Genomic DNA, 6422 nt, shown 5'->3' with positions numbered 1-6422 from the left:
CCCTTCCAACGTCAACCACCCTGTGATGCTGTGAAAATGTAACTGCCGTAAGTCAAGTTAAATTCCTGTTGACTTCTGTGGATTTAAAATGTGCTGGTCTGGAGACAACTCCTGCCCTCTTGTGCTTCTGGCCAGCTCCTTGCTTTGCTGTGTGAATACTGAGGAACCTCCCAGTATCCTGAGCCTGAGAGACTGAGCTGCCCACCTCCCAGCCTGCCATGCATGGAAGCAGAGAAGACAAGGTTAGTGCTGGGGCAGGTGCAGCCTGGCAAGTGGAGGATGGACTGTGGGCAGAAAATGGGTGTGTGATCCTTTTTTTTTCTTGTTAATCTTGTTTCTGTGTGTAGCAGAGTTTATCCATGCCTGATTGACTCCACAACGGGAAGGCATGGAGGCTGTCCACTTCGGGTCTGTGGAGTCTTCTGCCTCATGCTTCTTCCCAGCTTCTGTAAAGGGTTGGTGAGTGCACACTGCAGAAGAAAGAAGCTGTAAAAGTGTTTTTACTGCTCCCTTGTGTCTGCAGTAGCTGTACTGTGGCATCTGGACCAGGCAGCCTTCCGTTGTTCTTCAGCCAAGGACACTGGGGAAGTCCTTGCAGCACTGGAGGCAATGGTGAAGACTTCAGGCTTTCCGTTTTCTACTTTCTTTGAACAGAGAAGTTTCTGTACGCAAGCTTGCACCCGGGAGGTGATCCAGGACACGTTTGGCAGTTACTCTTGTTCCTGGCACAGGTAAGTGTGTCTGTCCCAGCTTGACGCAGTTTCTTTGCAGTGCAGGATGGGCACCGACCTGAACCGCAAAGCGTTGCCTGTGTCATGGTGCGTGTTCCTGTGCGTTCACCTTCTTTACGAGCTGTGCACTCTCACATCTTTGCCGCTGAAGAACGCGGGCTGCTGCTCCGTGCAGATGTCGCAGGCTGAGCGCAGTGCAGGCAGTCACGGCCCACCGCGGCTCACTGGGCTCACCCTGCTAATTAGCACTGCTGTGCTGTGGCCTCTGGAGAAGGAGAAATCAACAGGTTCTAATTAGTTCTTATGTAATCAGGACTGCTCATCTTCAGAGCCTTTACCTAGCACTGACTCATCTGCACGGCCTCATCTGGCAAGGTCAAAATCACTCCCCTTTGACGGCCGGGGAACGGGAGAGGGAACCTTTGCACAGAGTCCGCAGTACAAGAGTGATACGCACCGGTGGGAGTGAGTCCAGAGGAGGCCACAAAAGTGGTCAGAGGGCCGGAGCACCTCTGCTGTGGGGGCAGGCTGAGAGAGCTGAGGTTGTCCAGACTGCAGAAGAGAAAGCTCCGGGGAGAGCTTTCAGTGCTTAAAGTGACTTTATAAGAAACATTGAGAGAGCTTTTTACCAACGTTTGTAGAGTCAGGACAAGGGGCAATGGTTTTAAACTAAAAGGTTTAGATTGGGCATAAGTTTTTACAATGAGAGTGATGAGGCCCTGGCACAGTTTGCCCTGAGAAGCTGTAGCTGCACCATCCCTGGCAGCGTTCAGCTCCAGGTTGGATGGGGTTTGAGCAGCCTGGTCTAGTGGAAGGTGTACTGCCCATGGCAGGACGCTTGGGCTAGGTGGCCTTTAGAGGAGCTTTTCAACCCAAACTGTTCTATGACTGTGCCTCTAATTCTTCACAGGCCCAGCAGAAACATGGCTAATCTAGGTCTGGGTGATTGGTGTCCTCAGCATCCAGCTTAGGTGTCCTATTTCCCTGTTGGAACCTTTCCTTTTTGAAGTGAGATGAAATCTGAATGGGTTTCACCTAAAACCCCAGCTTTCTGGTGTTTTCCAGACTGAAATCCAAGTCCCAGGTCAGTCAGATGCTTTCTGAGATGTGCAATGAGCTGCACTGATACTGAGTCCTAGACAGAATATTACTGAAAAGAAGCTTTCAAAGTTTTTTTTCAACATCTATCTCTCTAATGCTGCTAATAAGTATTTAGGCTTAACCTGACCAGTATGTCCCAGGTCCGAGGTGAGAAGTTAGTTTTCCTAATGGGAATATGGCCAGATCTGAACTGTCAATCTGTGATAGGGATTGCTAAGGAATAAGAAGGTTTCACAGAATGGTTTGGGTTGGAAAGGACCTTACGATCACCCAGTTCCAACCTACCTCGCCCTACATCACGTTGCCCAGTTTCAGAGCCTGTCCTCCTCGTGGGGCAATGTGAGGTGTTGTGTGGCACATGATGTATGGTGGGTCAGGGTTTGTAGAGAGAGATAATGCAGACTCTGTCTTGGTGCATCCATGATGAAGGCAATGTGTTGAACCCAAAACTACCACCTGGCAGCCATTTCCAGGAACAGGTGATATGCTCTGCCAGTGAGGTCATGGGTTGGAAGATCCCTTCTCTGCTTGGCTGTTTTTGCAGCGATGTTCTGCAGTTGGTATAACCAGCCTCCTCAGTGGCTCTGGGGGGCAGAATGTGGCATACCCATGTGCTGGGAATGGGTTAATCACCAGCAGGAGTTAGTGGCAACTGGTGTGAGGTGGGCTAGGTCTTAATTGAGCAACATGGATTTAATATAGAAACTCTCCCTTGAGTCCTAAGGATGGTTTCTCACTCTTGAGGGCTGTTGCTGCTCCAAAGTGGCCCACAGGATGTTCTAATCCTTTTCAGCAGTGAGCCAAAAAGTTTGAACAGGGGAAGGACCTGTGGCTGTTCCAAATCGAATGAGCTCGAGCTATCTCGTACTGAGGTGTTGAAGATAGTGTTTTGAAAGCCGTGAGATACGGATGTTTCCCGTGACAGGTCTTCCACTGCGTTGCCTCTAAGCTAAGCTCCTCCTACAAGTTCCTCCAGAAGCTGAAGTGTGGCCTTTTCAGAGGATGCAGTGCAGTTAGTGTTTGTGTGGGGTTGCGCTGGCTGTAGTAGGTACCTTGAGCAGAATGCTCATCCTGATCAGCCTCTGCCAAGAAACATTCCTGTTGGCATTAGTGAGCTCACTCCCAAAGATTCACCTCCGGGAGTCACACCCTGCTTTCTTAAAATCTATGTGTCAGAGGAGGAGTGAGTTTGGCATCTTCCTACCATAACTTGGGTCTTTCAGCACCATCCCTCTGCCAGCACCACCTAACACTGCAGGTGTGTTGCAAGGTGTGTTGCTGGGCCAGGCATATGCAATGGCCAGTGTCTGCTGAGCTGCACAGGAAAATCACCCCTATAAATCCTGTGTAACACCATGGACAGAGGTGGTGGCACCTCACAGCTGAGTTTTGAAGACCAACCAGCTTGGGCTTACTTATGCTGACATAACCTTGCTCACAGGTCATTAGCATGTGAGGGAAATCACTTCGTAAGAGAGCAAGAGCTGTGCCTGGATCCTGTGTGCAGATGGGATAAAGGAAGGAGAGTGGAGTGTTGGCCAGGAGCCACCACATTTATCCAGGCAGGATGGTTTTGTCCTTGATGGCTGTGTTCTGGTTTCTAGCCTGGGTCTGTCTCTCTGACTGGTGTTGGCACTGACAGTGTCCAGTGGCAGCAAGTCCTTCCTGCCCTGGTTTTGTTGTGGTTGTAACCACAAGGTTACAGTGGATCTTAAATCAGCATTGGCCATCTCGTGTGATGAGGTTGAGGTGTTTGGTTTTATTACCCACCCCACCCCCCTCCCCCCCGCTTCTGGCCTGGACTCAGAGCAAATCATTTCTACCCATGGCAGCAAAGACAGGCAGGGGTTATCGCAGCCTGGAGCTGCCTCTGTTGTTGTCAAGCCTCATTTCTCCCTCTCTCTAAACCCAGATGTGCAAAAAACCCTCAGACTTTTGGTTTATGTCTGTTAAAGCCAAACACTCAAACTTTTAAGTTCAGGGTTTCCAATGCTTCATCCTTTAAACAGCCACAGCTGAGGAAGGCTGCCCTGTGATCCTGTTCGTGTGGGGCACCGTGGTCAGATGTGATCCTGCAGTTGGGCACAAGCAGGAGGCAAGATCTGTCCCAGCCTCACGTACCTGAAAGGGTGATGGTGGCCACAGGCTTCTCAAGCTTCTCTTTTCCCTCTTCCGTTGGCAGTCTTTCCATCCTTTGCAAGGAATTAAGGGGGTTTGTCCAGGGATTGTGGTTTGCCAGCCTTCAGTATTCTTCATTCCCCATAGCTTTTTCTTTTTGTAGGCGATGGGTCCTTTGTCGTTTCATATCTTTAATGCCATTTCTCAAAGAAATGAGAATAAAGTTGTTGCCCCTCTTTCCATCTCTCCTAAAATAGCTTTTGAACCTGTTGAACAACTTCTAACAAATATAAGAGCCGGGCACAAGTCTCAAATACGTCAAGCTCCTGCACATTTAATTAAAGCTCCCAAGGAAAATCCCATCACAAAACAGAGCTGGCGGAAACCGGGCTTTTGTAGTTCCATAAAAACCTCCTCCTGAGGTAGTATTTGATTTACTGGGCACTTCGGGGCCAGTTTGTCATGGGTGCTGTGGATCTTCCTCTCCAGGCACTGAACAGCTCATGGCAATGCAAAGAGCATGCGGTCTGTGACCACTCCAATGAGTAGGGTCCCAACACCAGAGACAGTACCACCTCATCACTTTGGTGCTCCCAGACATGACTTGGAACACATCTCCTCCTTCCCTCCCAGGGCACTAGGTGCAAAACCACAGGGAAGAGCTGGTTTTGGGGGCACCACTATTGCCCCCTTGCCCTGGCTGCTGCTTTTCCAAGTGGGACTTCCAATGCACTTTCACTTTTCTCACACATCTGGTGCCTAATCCAGCAATTAGGAACTACCACCAGCGTTTCAATGAGGGTTTAGGCAGGGTTGGCTTTTAATTAGAGGAAGCTTCATTATTTCCTGCCTCCCTTCAGAACACATAACCAGCATTTCAGTGATGCTGGGGCAGTTTTACTGCATCAGCTGAAGGGTTCATTTCTTTTACAAACTCAGTGTGCCACCTCCCTCCTTCCTCCTCCAGCACACCCCAGTCCATGCGACATCTTCCAGCTCAGCCTACGTGTGCGCGCACACGCGCTTATTAACTTCTACATCTTAATTGAGAGGGCGGCATATGTTTAAGCCTTAATAATGGCATCCTTTCTTCCCAAATGGCCTTTAATCTTGAAACGAAGCGGTGAGCCGAGGCAGCAGAGCGGGGTTGCCGAGCGAGGCTGCTGGCAAGTGTGCGGATGGGAGTGACCTGCCAAGGACTGAGGTTTTAGGGCTGGATTCAGAGCGTGTGCCTGATGGTACAGGGAGGGCAGTGCCAGTGACGGGGGCACTGTGGCTAACAAAGAGGAGGATTTGATGAGTAGGACCTTGGTGTGAAACGCCTTCCAGAGCTATTAAATAGCATAAAGGACAAATCTTTTAACAAGGTGGTCTGGTATGTCTTTGTGTGCTGGTGGCCACCTGCATGTGTTTACCTTTATCTCTTCCTAGCCTTGCTTGTTAATATAAACTGAATGGGCTTACAGGTTGAGGCTTTCCCTTGCTATTTGTCCTGAGAATAAGACACTTAGAGTCTCTGGATGTTCTTATAACACAAAAAGGGGAAAATGAGGCACCTTTTCCTTGCACTGGCATTTGAGATGCCAGACCGAAGTTGTAAATGCAGCTATATGGTCAATGGCATGGCTTACAAGTCCCTCTAAGCCTGACTTATATCAGTGCCTCCGTAATTCGGTGCTGAAAGAACAAAACGTTCATTAAAACAACACTTGTGAATAACATTGGTTGACTTGTGAGCCCAACTTTTGTGCTTTGGAGGGGATTAGGTCCTTGTCTTTTGGAGACGCCATTTAAAGAGGCTCAAAGGTTGGTTGAGAAACTATTCCTTTGTACAAGAAACCATTTCTCTGATAGATGGAGTGCAATGAGTTGTTGGTGAGGAGTCTTCCAAGGGTGCTCATTTTTGGCTGTCACAAAGCAATAGGTGAGAAAAAGTTGGAAGAAGCAGCAGCCTGATAGTAAAAGGAAGCAAGCCTAACACAGGGAAACTGTGTGCCATGCTTAGAGATGCTGCTGTTTCCTTATTTACTTGTCTGTTCTAAGAGAAATAAAAAAGCAGGGGGAGATAGAGGGGAAAAAGTCCTTTAAACGGGAGCAGTGAACGTGCACCAGTAATCAGCCAAAGCCCTGCCAAGCAAATCTTTTGTCCGAGTGTCTGCCCAAAATCAAAACCCTGCACTCAGCAGGCCCCATTACCAGCGGTTCTGCCTACGAAGCAGGAAAGCGTAAAGCCCCCTGTTCCCACTGCTTTGTTAAAAGCCCTCATAACACCAGCGCTGTCTCACCCCACTCCCCCCCCGCCAGCTGTTATATAGTGGGGTGTCCAACATTTCTGTCCATCGTGGGTTTGGTTTGGCTCCTGCTTTTAATCTTGGATAGGCACCAGCAGAAAATGTCTCAATATTCAGGAAAAGTAAGTAATGACCCAAGCGCTTTGCTTTCAGCCTGGGCCAGAGAGCCCGAGCATCCTCC

The sequence above is a fragment of the Pezoporus flaviventris genome, unplaced genomic scaffold (assembly GCF_033815535.1).
Source record: "Pezoporus flaviventris isolate CSIRO_AGI_PZ_B2104156 unplaced genomic scaffold, CSIRO_AGI_Pfla_v1 ptg000079l, whole genome shotgun sequence".
Taxonomy (NCBI): Eukaryota; Metazoa; Chordata; class Aves; order Psittaciformes; family Psittacidae; genus Pezoporus; species Pezoporus flaviventris.
Note: the sequence above shows the minus strand (reverse complement) of the source record.